At 39.9% G+C, this 15620-nt stretch overlaps 1 protein-coding gene across 1 annotated transcript in view; it reads left to right on the plus strand.

Annotated features, from left to right (window-relative positions):
• Positions 1–15620, plus strand: part of fhod3b (formin homology 2 domain containing 3b) — a 93196-nt gene that overhangs the window by 13255 nt on the left and 64321 nt on the right. The window lies entirely within an intron of this gene.

Below are 15620 nucleotides of genomic sequence, written 5' to 3' on the forward strand. Positions count from 1 at the left end.
ATAAACTGTACTTTACTCTAAACTGTTCATTGGTCACGTCTCACTTTATGATGGATAATTTGTCTTCCTCAGTCTGTATCACCAGTGAGGTATGAGCTTTAATGACCTCTATTACCAGCAGATTATTTTATGGAGGTTCTTGTTGAACTTGCACAGTGGCAGTTTTGGGAAACAGCTCGGAATCTTAATTTGAGTGAAAATTAACAACAACACTGAAAAACAGAGCGCTGGCACTGAGCAGGGACTTAGAACATTTTATGTCTTCAGAGTTACTGTGTTCTGTCACTTTGTTTTATTGGGCCTCCTGGTGTCTTTGAGTAATGTGAAGGAACCAGCACAAAGAGCTGAGTGAAAACATATGCAAACATGCATGCACGTGACCTGCGTGCGAACAGACACCCCCCCACCACCACCCCCGACACACACACACACACACACACACACACACACACACACACACACTCTGAGGTTGGATTTTGATTAAACTGGGGATGTTAACTGCTTAAACTTTTACTAACTGACATAAACTCAGTCAGATTTTGGCACCAGCTCCTGCTTTAGGCCTATTTTTCTCACATCTTTCCAATGTAACTGATTAATAGGTGTTAATTATTCTGCTGCCTTGTTTAAAGCAACTCTTACTTTTCTTGCATTTCACACAGCACTTTGAAAAAACTTGAACAGCAACAACCCCTCCTCCCTCCTTTGTCCCCCCACAACCCCCACCCCACGAACGCGCACTACAATAGTGAAGATATAGTCATATATACTACATATAGTTTTCTTTTCCCCCGTTTACGGCTATCTCCGTGGATCATGGATGTATTATAATGCCGTGGATCCACAACAGACTCTCTTCCGGGTGGGGGTGCGCGCACGATTACGTAATGTGGAAGGGGAAAACAGGCAAGTCGCTCGGCCAATCACATCATTTGGACCGAATGATATGATTGGTCACAGTTTTCACAGAGCCATATGAGAATGGAATAATGATGAGTTTCTATGCCTGGTGGATCTCTCTAAGATTTTAGAGTGCCATTACCTTATTAATAGCATTTTAACCTAAACAAAAAAAAGTGTAAAAATATAACAAAGGTAAGGGTCGCTTTATATAATGTAAGAAATTAAGACTCTTGAAAAGTGATTTGCTAGAGACTTGTAACTTTTGTTCCCATTTGGCACAGTGAGTGGCCAGTATATGCTGTTAGTAGCAGAATGTGGAGGAGCACACATGCTCACACAGAGCCACACAGCACCTCCTCTACAGGCTGCAAGTGCAAACATAACCCAAAGTCTGCAAAAGCTATTAGGCTGTAAATTGTCAGATTTTAAAATTGCTCGTTCTTCTGTAGTGAAGCAAACCAAAGGAGCAGATCTTTTTTTTTTAATTTCAATGAAGTCACTATGATCTAAGAACAATCTCTGATACTACAATCTTCTCTCCGGGTATTTATTCTACCTACTGATGCATGACGCGTAATGGAAAAGTTTGGAAACTCCAGTGGGTTTTTAAAAAATGTATTTTTTATTTTTTATGTGGATTGCTTTGTCACAACGGTTCATTAAACTATTGGTGAGATAGCTTTTGCCTGAACCCGATGTGGTCTAGTTTGCACATGTTGATTATAAAGAGGATTTCTCTTTGATGCTCTTGACACTATAATTTTGTAATTGATACAGTAAGCAGATCATGTATTATACTAACAAGTTTTTTCAAGCGTTGCTAAATTCCTACTGTAGATCATATTGTTGGCAGATGCTCCCTTATTTTATAACACTGGATAGCTAGAAGACATTTCCAGATTGTACCTGATGTGACAGGTCACATGCTGTACATGGCTGTACTTGTGAATATTTAGATGATTACCTTTGACTTGTCCACAGTCCACATTACTCTGAACTGGCTTTACCTTTTTTTTTTTTTTTTTTTTTTTTACCTCCTCCTGCTGTTGCTTGGCTGAGCTTAGTGGAGCCTGCGGAGTGGCAGACAGGCTTGCCGCTCCTCTCTAAGTGGATGATGACCCTCTTTCTCTTTAAGTTGACAGCCACCTGTTGCCCTTCTCTAGTCTCCCTCAGTGGCTGCTGATTTATTTCTTCTAGGCGAGGTGGTCACTGTTACTGTAACTTGTCCAGACATTTGAGCCTAATTTTATCTGACTAGAGGGCTTACCCCGTAGCCCCACGAGTGCAGAATTACTGGGTGATTTTCCTGTTCCACACAAGAGATAATTTGTTAGTCTTCCACAGACAAATGGGATGGTATGCTTTAGGTTGTGAACTTGCTCTGTATTAAAGGATTGACCATTTCCCTGCTGTCAGTTCATAAAAGCTGAAATGTCCCCATACTGTCAATGTTTTTTTTGTTGCTGGCCATACTCTTTGTCTTTCTAAATGAGAGTTGTTATGCAATGACAATAAGCTGCGCTCTGTTACAATGAAGTGCTTTTGGAGAATGGCCAGTGCAAAATGTACAGAGGCATCAGAGCTTTAACACTGTGATTTTCTGAATCTCTGGAAATCCTTTAGAAATGCTGCTATTGTTGAAATCCGACAAGCTTGAACTAATTAGCGCCTCTCTTCAGTTAGCTTTAGGTCAGAGGATACTTTTATCAAATGTTACCAGTTCTGCTGTTACTGTATGCTCTGTTTTAAAATCACCCATTTTAAATGTGACCTCACTTAATGATGGGGTGCTGAATTAGCACACACAGGTTGTTTAGATATGCTATCCCAGAGGGCCCCTCCATGAGCATGAATGATGAGTTGGTTACGATCATGTATGTAGTCTGTGTCATTTAGGGCTCTTTAGCGGAAAACCGAATGTGTGTATTTCAAGTTTTAATTAAGCTGTACATAACTTTGTGTATGTTTTCTGGTTTTTGGTTTTCTCCAAATGTACACATCAGAAAGCTGTGTTTGTGTGTGTGTGTGTGTGTGTGTGCGTTTGTGTGCATGTGTGTCTGTGTATGTCCAGGTGCCAGTGTGTATGGGTCTACATGGACCAGGCGGAAATCTATATAACAATGTCAGCGGAAGAAAGAAATGTGCTCACCCAAAGAGCTAATGCTTTATTAAAGTGCCTTTAACTGATCCGCTCCTGGCACAGCAATTCGTTGTAATCACGCAATGAGACAGTCAAGGCTCTTTGTGTTCTAAAAGTGTCTATCAGGCGTAACACAAACGTTTATCTCGGAGTGTAGCCTCATTAGCTTGACCTGTTTTATGACCACTAACCTTTAGTACAAATAAAGGCCTAATGACTCAACATTAACATCTAAGGTGTTCTGGTGACACATGTCTAGAGCGGCCTCCATTGGGACAGTATAATGGCTTTCCTGGAGCTCAAAGGCAAAAATCAGTGCTCCACATAACCCTAGATGTGATGAATATAGATGTGTACTATACAGTATGTGCTCAGTGATTAAATTAAAACCAGGCAATCTGTACCAGTCTCATGTTCACTTTACACACACACACACACAGACACACACACACACACACACACAATGTAAGAAATGTGCTACTATGTCATGGCAGCATAAAGATTAATATAACCTGACATGTGCATTAGTCCTTTCAGAGATAATAAGAGTCTTCCTTTTAAATAAATGTGTTTTTGTCCCGGGATGACCAGTAGGAGTAACAGTGTGATCCCTGTTTATATTTGTTTGACCAGCACAAAAGGCAGGGATTTAGAAAATAAACTGAACTTGTCGCCCTGCATGTTAGCATTGGCCACAGACTGTTATAATCATTGGGCTTTTGTTGTTGTTGGTGGACTGGTTGTGGTAGTGAGAGCCTGATTAAAGCAGTCTTTTATTTCTTACACTGCCCAAGTTTGCTGTGATGTAATGTGATGGTATAGAGTCTTGAATACAGATTTCCCTATTGTGGGACTAATAAAGGAATATTTGATCTTATTTATCTTAAATGGGGATACCAAGTTAAGAATCAACAAACATCCCAAATGTTCATCAGCAGTAGCTCTTGCGAAATCAAGATAAAGAGTTGGACACATTTATACTCAGAATGTCCTCTGGCAATTAATAGCATTTATGTGATCCCGGTATAGACTCTGATATAATAAATCTGTCAACTGCAATCCAGAAAATGTTGTTTGATCTCCAGAAAATACATTTTGAACTCTGTTAGTGTAGTTTTGCTAGCTGGACATCAATCAGACATCACATATTAGTGTGAGATAAGTGTGGGTGGTACAAATATTTTTGTTTGTTTTTGGCTTATAGTATTATTAGTCACAAGTGTAAAAAAAAAAAAAAAATACAGTTCAAAGATGAAATATGTTGGCATTGCCCTTTAAGAGCAGGTTCATCTGTCAACACATTGATCCCAGCTGAGGAGTGACAGCTGTAATCAGAGGTGACACATTCTTAGTGGATTATCTGCCTTGTCTTTTACAACCTCATATAATCTGGGGCTCAGGGCATGATTCATTGTGACCGCTGTTGACTTGTGTTACTCTTTCCAGCTGTAATTTTGTCAAATTGGTAGTTTTGATCTTCAGGTTGTCAACTGGAAACTCTGTGGTTGTTAAAATGGAAGCAGTACATTTTCTACAATTATTCCTCTGCACACCATGTTGGGAAGATGAGTTCCTGGCCGCTAATAATTAAGTTTAATTATAAAGTTCAGTGTGTATTTGTGGGATTTAGTTTTTGTTTAGCTAATTAACGTATTAGTGCATGTGTGTGTGTCTGTGAGTGTGTGTGTCTGTGTGTGTGGGATCTCAGCACATTGACTTAAGACGATAAAATCACCTGCGGGTTATCTTGGAAGCTTCCCACTACAGTGCCTGTCTTTTCCACACACTCTGCCAGGTCTGTGCTAAGCCATCTGCACTTTTGTGAGCACACACACACACACACACACACACACACACACACACACAACAACAACAACACAACAATTCCAGTTGTTAATATAGAATTTATTTGTCATCCAAATCTGGTTGATAATATTTATAGCTCCCTCTCAGTGCACCTTTAGTCAGTATCACATACAAAGGATTCTAAGTTTTTAAAAAAACACTTTTTGGAGTCACAATCAAGCAATTAAATCAAATATAGTCATGTTTCTGCGTCCAGGGAGTGTCAAGCAAGCTGAGAATGATTCAAAACACGCGTATCACATGGCACCCATGAGACACAGTGGAAGATCAAATGGCCTAGTCTCTCATCACTTAGACTTCCCTCAAAGAGACCCCAAAATGGGATTATGGACTCAGAGTCACCCCGGGAGGCCAACCTAAACAACATTGCGCCAAAGACGAGAAATCTGAGGCAGCAAACATCTCAGAGCAAAGCGAGTCGTACTCTTCAAATCACAGCTGATAGCAAAACTAGATCAGTGGTGGGATTGATGGTATCACTCACCTCACACTTTCTACCACTGTGAGTTTTTAAATATACTTTTAGTTTGGCCACGAGCCCAACAGCCCTATGCAGCGAGATAACAACATAGCAAAGGTGAATGCTTCATTTACGGGCAGCAGTACAGGCTAATGTTACCCTTCATTTTGCAACTAGAACACATCATTGTCTATTTGGAAGGTGTATTGATAATTGTTGACTCTTTTGCAGATTTGCCTTCCATACTGTACAAGGCTGTCAGCTACTACAACATGTATTCATATGAGCAGACTCGTGTGCTCACGTACACACACTCATGCAGAGGCATGCACATATTAAGAACCCATCTGGTTCCATTTGTACATCCCCTCAGCGCTGCTCCTCACTCGTCCAAAAAGACGAGAGCTGTCTACATTTTCATCCAAGAGGGGCGGGGTTGTTTTTTTTCATACCTTTCTGTGTTTACAGGACAAAGACATATCGGTGAACATGATACTGTACTCCTGTGGACAACTGTTGTATCCACACTGTTCAGTTTCAGTTCTGTAAATAAATATATTGAATCATTTTTATTCTCCTCCATTCACTTCTGACAATCAGCCAAACACCTGTTAGGAACCAGATGATTGGTGTAACTTACATTTGCAGTCAGCTCATCACAAAATATTGTTTTTTAAAGTGGCATATCATGACATATGAGTTGGACTTCTACGAATGGATGCCATGTGAGCCATGTGAACCAGACTGCTCTGGGGTTTACCGCTGCTGCCAGACTGGAGCAGTCCTTGTTGAAGTGGACAGGTGTGTAACCTCAGTAACCACAGACTTCACAGACTGTCAACAGCTGACTCCTCTCAGGAAGAAAAATTTGGAAGGAATCTGAGTTTGTTTTGATCGAACCAACATCTGTTTGATGTCTGCATACAGTTGTTTATTGTATATTTACACAAGGGTCTGTGATGGTTGAGAGTTGAGGTTTGAGGTGCCTCTGCACAGCTGGTGTTTGCCCTCTCTCTGTATCATTTAATGGGAGAAGGATCAGGAGGAGAAGACTAAAAAAAAAAAAAAATCTAACCCCCCTCAGACTAAGAAGCTAATTACTCTTATCTGTCTCTCTGGAAAATGTGTTTTACTCAATATGTGCTTTTATGCCTCCATTTATCATTTATCTCTGTACATGTAATCTCCATTTAACAGTCATAAATGGTGCTTAATTTATATATTTATCTTTGTCACATTTGAGATCTGGATTTGGTGTTATGGATGGATGGTTATACTATATGGACAGGAAGGATTTGAATGCCAGTATCGACTAGAAAAAAACCTGACCTTTAACTAGTACCCGACTGGCCCTCAGCCAAATCCTAGTGTGCCATGGAATTCCATCTCACATCCTCCCTCACATGTCACGCTGGCTCCTTTTCTTTCCCTCAGCTTTGATGTCAATGTCTTTGTAAGGAAACGTCTCTTTCCCTCGCTGCGTCTATCAGGAGAATATGAGAAATGCTTAAGAGAACCAAAACACATATTTTCTCTGTTTGTCGTTACAGTACTGTCACTCATCCAATGTTCTATCAATCGGGGTTGTTATTTCTTCTCGCACCTTGGATCAAGTAGTGTTGCCACAGCTGGCTAGCTTTGAATCATTTACCATTGCTGTTTTGCTTTGTTGGAGGATTTATTGGATTTTTGTCACATTCATGTGCTGAGATTGATTTAGACTTTAGGCAGACATCAGCTGGAAAAATAAAGATTGACATGACCTGTTGAGACATGAATATAGAAGGATGTGACAGTCAGTTTTACACATCTCATCAGAAGTCCAAAATTGACTCTTGAACTAAAAATATGACTTGTGAAACTGATGGAGAAACCTTCAGAACGCTGTTAGTGTGTGGAGAGACTTATAGAGCTGAGGTAAAATATGCTGCATATTTCTATTTTCTGCACAATCCATCTAAATCTCTCATCTGCCACAGCTGTCATGCTCTCCTCGCTTTGTGCCTCCTGCTTCGTCATCTTACTCCCTTTGACTTGCCAGGGTGTAAAACAGATTAACAGTGTCCTTTTTTTTCCTTATCTCACCACAAGTTTTCACTGTGCTGTAGCACTGGAGCACCTGTGGCTTACCGTGCTTCATTGTTTTCTTGTGGTTACTGGCTTTTCGCCAGCAGAGATTTCAGGAATATTCATCGTGATCCATTTGGCAAAGGTAGAAACTATGTGGCAGTTTGTGAGGATGCGTTAATGACTCAAGAGCCGACTACTTGTGTTGTGGTTCCCAACAGCACAAAGAAGCATGATCCATAGCTTTAGAGTGATTGTGTATATTGTAGACCATATTGTGATCCACTGTAAATATTAGCTAGGCCACCAGGTATCTGTTTCACTTTATCAACTGCAAACATGTTCAAGGCCAAGAAACAACTCTAGTTATTTTTAGAGCTGAAGTCAGCTCAAGTGCATGCCAAGAGTGGGATAAGTAATATTTATATTGTAGGGCCTTTAATGAAACAATAATATCATTTTCACTGTAAACCACACAACACTGCGTCAGTATTGTCATTTTCTATCCAGTGTATACTAAACAGTAATGTGAGGGAGGAATTCTTGGGTTGTGTAAAAAGTAAAAACCCTGGAGCTTGTAATGCAAATACAGCACAGAATAATGTAATACTGATGAAACTGGGACAATAAGTTAAGAACATATATTTTACAAATATAGGACTCCTGTAAGTGTCAGATTCAGATTTTTTGTTTGTCGCAAAAGGGTGCTTAGTTTGCAGCGAATACAGAAAAAACAACACAGGCCACACAACAACAACATTAATTAATTGCAGTTAAAAACATGAATTTTCTAAAAGAAAAACTAATAAATACATCGAAGCCGGGGATGGGGGGACTAGGATGGACAAGGACTATCTCCTTCTGTAAAGTGCGTTCAGTGCTTGTATGGAAAGAGGGATAAAGGAATTTTTGTACTGCTATTTAAAAGCTATGGGAGTGTGGCAGTTTAAGCATATTTTCATCAAATTGGAAGTAAATTTGAAGCCGTGTAACGCAGTGTTCTCACTTGGCTTCTGATTATGGAAGCAACTGAAGCTGAAATAATCCTCTCACCTCAATTCCAGACATTGTTGAGTGATTGGAGAGTGAAGCTGACATAAAGAGCTCAAGCAACAAGAGAATCTCCTCTTGTTGCCCACCCATGGCTCTGAAGGAGACCACTCAGAGTGGCCTTAGCAGGAGAAGATTGGACAACCTTTGTTACATGCTTTGAGGTGAATGAAAGGGGGAAAGAGAAGAGGCCCCAATGCCTTGTGCGAATATCAGCCAAGAGACTACTTCATCGGTTCAGGCATATTGGACAGTTGGGATGGCTCCATCTGAACTGCTGGTTACAAGAGGATCAGAGTGTCTGTCTGAAATGTATGCTACACATGGAAGTGAAGTGTCTTACAAATGCTGAATACTCATGCAGAGCATATGGACATGTGCATAAAATGAGCTTCTATTATTTGTAGCAGCTGTAATGGTAGAATATTTTTTAAATTCAACAATACAGTCAAACTTCAATTTTAAAAAAAAGAATAAATTCTCTACTAATTACAGTTGAACAAACAGCTTACCCAGGCTCTCTCCGTGGTGAAAGTAAAAGAAACATTGTCTGCTTTTGCTTAGTCTGGGTCATGAAGAGGAGTGAAAATATCTATTGCTATAAACCATAAGTGATTCCTGAAGTTGTTAGGAAAGCAAGCCATGTTTACATCATTGTTGTGGTTAAATCTGTGTAAAGTTAAGTCTCATCTTTCAGTGAATATGTCAGACATTGTTGGGATCCATTCAGATCTATTCCTATGTGTTGTGCGGTGGTTTTCTCAGTGGTCACTTAAGGATCACTGAACACATAAAGCAGTAAAATGTTTTGCTTAGACGTCTTGTTTATAAGATGAAAACCTGTATATAAGCCTTTAATCTCTGTGTTTGCAAATGTGAAAAATGTTTGAATATGTCCCAGTGTCTTAGTCGTCAGGATTCAATGACATCAGTGGCTGCTCTTTCTGCTTGTTCTCCACTTGTCCTGTGATGAATGCATTTCTTATTAGCAAGATTCAACACAAGGCTAAGAAATTTCTGCGTATCAATCAATGAATAAAACTTTATTTACATAGCATCTTTCAAACAAATCAAATGCAATTCAAAGAGCTTCACAAGCGATCAGAAAAATCTGGGATATAAAAAATAGATAGAGACATATTCACAGTAAAACAACTGAAAGGCAAAAAAACAAGTTAATTGAATGAGACAACAATAAAAGATGTGTGGTTACTAAAAGGTAAATAATAAAGTATGTATAAATAAATGATAAAATACTACAGAAAAGCTAGACTAAACAGATGATTTTTTTGTTTACATTTAAAAACATCTATATTTGCAGCTCCTCTCAGATCCTCCAGGAGCAACTCTGAGAGTAACAGTTGAAAGCAGCATCACCAATCGGAGGATCTGAGGGCCCTCCTAGTTCATAAACCAAGAGCATATTTGAGAGGTAATATGGTGCAAGGTCATGTTGTGCCTTTATAAACTGATAAAATCGTGAAAAATCAATCAATACTAAAAACCAACAGGTGACAAATAGGCGTCATGTGTGCTCTTCTTTCTGTCTTGGCCCTTTGGCACCATTTTCGGGTCTGGTATCAGCATGGAGGAAAATACCTTTATCCTAAATTGCAAATGCATCTTCTCAAACTGAATGCCAACTTGTGGTGTAACCAATAAAATAGTTATGACAATCAAACTTAATATAAGTTAGAGGAAGCAACTAACACTTCGAGTGCACAAAGCCTTATTAGCTAATATAAAGTATGAAACCTGGAGGTTGGACCATATGAGTGATCTGTCACTAATTCCTACATCCAGTATGGAGTTTTAGAAAACCAAGGGACAGTATCAAATCACAACCATTAAACATGATGTTGGATTTAGAGTCGTATACTATATATAATAGTGTATATAGCACTAACACATGGGAGGTAGAGCAGTCGTCCACCAATTGGAAGATTGGTGGTTCGATTCCCTGCTCCTCTAGTCTACATGTCGATGTGTCCTTGGGGAGGTTGCTCCAAAATCGCCAACTTTTGCCAAAGGAGTATGAATGGTTAGTATTCTCCTGATGAGCACGAGCAGGTTGGCACCCTGCGTGGTAGCCATGTCATCAATGTATGAATGGGTGAATGAGACATGTAATGTAAAAAGCCCTTCAGTTGGTCATAAAGACTAGAAAAGACTAGAAAAACGCTATATAAGTACAGTCCATGTACCATTCCATTTACAGTCCATATAGACATAATAGCAGGCCACGACAGAAGTTAACCACTTCACTGAGTTTTTCTTTTCCAATAAAAGACAATCAATAATCCTAACTCTTAAACAAGTCTCTTTTGTCCATAAATGTGTGCTTCTGACAGGCACAAGCTGTGTTTTAGGCAGGTTTGGAATATGTTGCATGTTGCACATTGCGTGACTGCGACGTACCTACTTCCAAGTAGGAAGTACAGAAACTGTTCTCAACTCCGTAGCATCGACCACTGATGACCTTATTTGGCAAAGATGGGAAGTCATTTATAGTGCGCTTCATGATTCTAGAAGTCTGAGTTTAGTTTGGATACTCTATGCAAAGAATGCAATAAGTGCACATTTTGGTCTACAGTATCTTATGTGTCATCATGAACCACATATTAGCCCCAGACTCCCTCCTAACTTTCCATTCCTGCAGCTGAGCACAGCCTACGGTGGCAGGCGGCAGGAGCAGCTGTGCTGGAACAGTGTCATGAACAAAAAGAGTATGGCTTCTTCTCTTCATCTGTGTTTTCTCTTCTAAAAACATCAAACCTCTAGGTTGACTGCTTACCTCTGAACTGCCTTTGTTCACTAGTGACAGTTGATGAACACTGACTGTGAGTCTAATCTGCTGTATGACGGCTAACCTTATGAGACAAGTAAAAAAATATCATGGTTTCAGACATTAATGCCATTTCAGCCAATAACAGTCTGTAGCTTGTTAATGTGGCTCCATCCACACCGCTCCTCACCAAAGGGAATTCAACCCTCCATTCATTGCTATCATTTATTTAGTCACACACACATGATTTTGCATGTGAACTTATAAAAAGATCATCACTAGAAGAGTGCAGAGGCTGATCTGCTCTATCTAATTTAAAATTTACGAGCGCAAAGTTTTCTATGACTCAACACTGCCAAAAGTGTCTGTGCACACACCTGCTTTATGACAATGGTTGTCTGCTCCACCTTGTCCCTCTGAGACCACGTCAGAGGGGAGAAGGCTGACTTATCTCCTCTCTCCACAAACACATTATTGTCAATCAGACTATGATTCCAGCCATACTGACTGACAAATTAAATGTCTTTTGATGCTCAGAAGACATAAACTATTTGATACAAACTAAATGTGTGATTGACTAAATGTAAATGCAGCACAAGTAAGTATCAAAAGTATGCAGGACCCCATACCAACACATATATATACTTGTAGGTGATTCTTAATGATTGTCATGACATGATTATCACTACAACACATGATAGTTTATGCTTGTATGTGTTGTTGTTGTCTCATTTTATCTGGTGTGCGTGATTCACAGTTGTGAGATACTTTCTGCCAGTTTGTGTACATAATCTCATTTTTTTGTCATCCTCCCCAGAACAAATGTACTGTAACAGTTTTATATTACAGGAAAATTTCCCAGACATTATTCACCATAACTCAACATAACTCTGACTTGTGTTTTATCGTCACCAGGATGTCTGAGCTTAACTCAAATAATCTCAAGAATGTTTCCTCAGACTACTGATCTGTAAAATTAGACTTGTGTGTTGTGACCTCCAGATCCCAACAGTCAGCTGTTTCAGGTGGCAGGAACTCCTAAACTACCCAAAACACTAAAGGAGCTCCTGTTCATCTACTGTGTGCTGCTATCTGAGGCCTTTGTGTCTCGTCATTAAAGGATGTGTTTAGGCCCAACCTGCCAACCAGCCATGTGTTTCTGCTGGGGCTTGTCCTCAGAGAGACACTATCATTTCACTTCAGTGGAACCAATACCATTGGTATTTTTTTTAAACTTGGCACACAATAATGAGACCTAGATTGAAATTCTTTTGCTTGGGCATGAGTTCATGTTATCATTATGACATGTAATACTCAGGCAATATGAACAAAGAAGTATGATTAAAAGTATGACTTGATTTCATTAAAAACATTTTTTAATATTTTTATTTTATTTTTTAAAATGCTATATTTTGTTTCTGGTGCAAATTTACATAAAGAAAGGACACATAGAAGGAAAGGTAATTTAATTTCTGTTCCGTGGCTGTCTTACTTGATAGACATGCCACATTGTTCTAGTTTCCTTTGCAAGCTCAGGATAGATCTCCTACTTCTAACAGTAGAGAGCCAGGGTCAACTGGGGTTAACCCTGTCTAACCCTCTGGACCACCTGGAGACCCCTGCTACACAGCTCACCAGGATTATCCCACACCCTCCTACACATGGGCTGCACACATATTAAGGGTCATAGAGGTCCCTCTCTCTCTCTCTCTCTCTCTCTCTCTCTCTCTCTCTCTCTCTCGCTCTCTCGCTCTCTCGCTCTCTCGCTCTCTCGCTCTCTCACACTCACACACACACACACACACACACAGATAGCCTCTTTTCTCTCTCTTTCCTCTGACTTTGATGCCTGTGTCTTAGGATGCTGATCCTGTAAATGCTATAGGATGAAAGGGCTGTCTTGGCACAGGCCTGTGTGACCTCTATAGTTTCGGCTTTGGGGGGCTATCTGCACCACTTTTTGTCTGGGTTGACACTTGAAGGAAGCTGTCACCCCTGAGGTCAGTCGGCGGGGGTGGGCTGAGTGACTAGAGGACCACCCCCTGTCAACATGAAGTGATTTATGGAGAAGAGACACAATCCCAGCTCCTGTAAGCTACATTGAATACTGAATTCATAACATCATTTCAGTCTTCTGCCTCCCTCTGTTCTGTTTAGTGGGGCATAGTTGAAAAAGAAAATATTTTAAAGAGACTGTTTGGCATGAGTTGTATTGACTGCCTTCCAAGACATTACCTTTTTCACATACTGTAGATACCTGCTCCCCTCTGAGATTGTGTTAAGTAATGGTAATGTTTAGCAATGGTAACATTTTCAACTTTTTTTTTTCTCATTGGCATGCAAAAGAAAGAGGTTAAGTGGAATTCAGTCCCCTGTACTTCTTCCTGTGGAAAATTCCTGAATAGAAGAAATGATTTTTCATTCCCTGTCTGGGACATTTAGCATATGTCGGGTTTTTTTTATGATTTAATTTTGCATTAATCTGCTGCCCTGTATTTTTGCGTTAAACCACTTTTTGTGCCCCCTGTTTCTAAATTGAGAAAGATGGTTTTAGAGGGAGAGAAAAAGACATGGAGGAATGTTCCCCTGCTAAGACGTCATGTGGTGTATGACTGTGCACACCGCCAGGCCGGGCTCTCTAGGCACTCTCGGAGGGACAAGCCTTTCCTGGAAATCTCAATTTACCTCTGAATAATAAAAAAGGGACAATATATCACAGACGTATGTTAACAGGGAACAGGAACTATGAGTGAAGTGTTATAGGAAGATGAGGAAATGCCTTCACTAATGTAGCAGATTTGTTTGCCTTCTTTGTATTTGATCCCATCCCTATCACTCTTAACCTTTGGTATCATGTTATCAAGCCAGCTGAGCATCCTGTGACTGTTTTTTTTAAATCCTGTGGGTACATTTGAAGAACACAGATCTCCCTAATCACACTGATCTGCCTCTCTCTTCCACTGTTGGTCCCTGTTTCTCTCATCTGTAGTAACTAACTATAGACCTTGAAGGGATATCACATAGTATAGTGCTATGAATCTGAAGAGATGTCTTGAGCCAGCTCTTTTTGGTCTGTTCCCCATCAGACAGGCTGCCTTAGCAGGGCCTCAGCCTGCCCGTGAGTGGAAATCTTTGGCCCGTGTTATCTTTGGAAAGTGTCGAGTCCACAGAAACCCAGGAGCACGGAGTCCAGTGTCAGCTAGACATCCCAGGCTCACTATTACTAAGGAAAGATGGAGACATTGTGCTGCACCAGAATAAAGAGAGTTGAAGAAATCAAGTAGAGAATAGGACCACATTTGAGAATTATGAAAGGATCATACTATTGTAGCAAAAACAAGAACATTTTTTTGCCTGGTTACATTTCTGTACATCCATTAGGGATTTCACTGAAGAAAACTGGTTTGTGTTGCAGTTTACTGAACATTTTCTCAACCTACGCGAACAGCAAAGACCACAGTCATGTTTGAAAAGACCACATAAGGGAACATGATGAGCACTCTGACTCTCATTGAGGTCCAAGGACATGGTCCAAGATTTGGCGTTTCTTGTAGCTGTGTAGCTGACACAGCTAGAGTTGTTTTTTTTTTTTTTGTTTGTTTGTTTTTTTGGTCATGAATCTGAGGGAATGTGGGACAAAGACCTCTATATTTGTAGTAGACTGTCGTGTAACCCAAGTCCTGTAGTGAGGAGGGCCTCATCCACTTAATGCAGGAATCCATCTCATTCTGTCTGTCTATATTGCTGTGATTTTTCCCTTCATAATGACCCCCAAGAGCCAGCAGGAGATTGGATGGCCTCCTATACATTCTGCATGTTGTGGCGGGGCATGACAAATTAGCACCCTGCAGAAATGCTGAATTTCTATGGATGTTTGTCTCATCAAAACAGCATGGCCATTTCCTGGCTTGGCAAACAGAAGGTTTTGGTATAATGGAACATTCATACAGCTTTCGGGCAGTTTCTCATCAAATCTACTGTTTTCTTTTGATGGGAGAGTTGTATCATGTCATCGTTATAATACAGTTTCATACTTTTTTTTGTTACATAGTTGGCGCTGAATCTAATTTGGTACCAGATGAAAGTATACTATTCAATTAAGTAAGTAAACCAAAGTAAACTTTATATAATAAGCTGTTTTTAATTCTCAAGTGTCTGGTATCAGATCTTACCCAAGGCATATGCACTACATAACTGAATATTTTATTATAGTCTCAACTCAATCTTATTATTTATCAGTATCTCATGTATTGCCTTACTGTAAATTCAAGAAACTAAATATATTTTTATGTCATATATGACCAAAAACGTGCAAGATATTGAGTCATCCGTACTTAAACACTAAATAC

This window comes from Scomber japonicus, chromosome 10, assembly GCF_027409825.1.
Source record: "Scomber japonicus isolate fScoJap1 chromosome 10, fScoJap1.pri, whole genome shotgun sequence".
Lineage (NCBI taxonomy): Eukaryota > Metazoa > Chordata > Actinopteri > Scombriformes > Scombridae > Scomber > Scomber japonicus.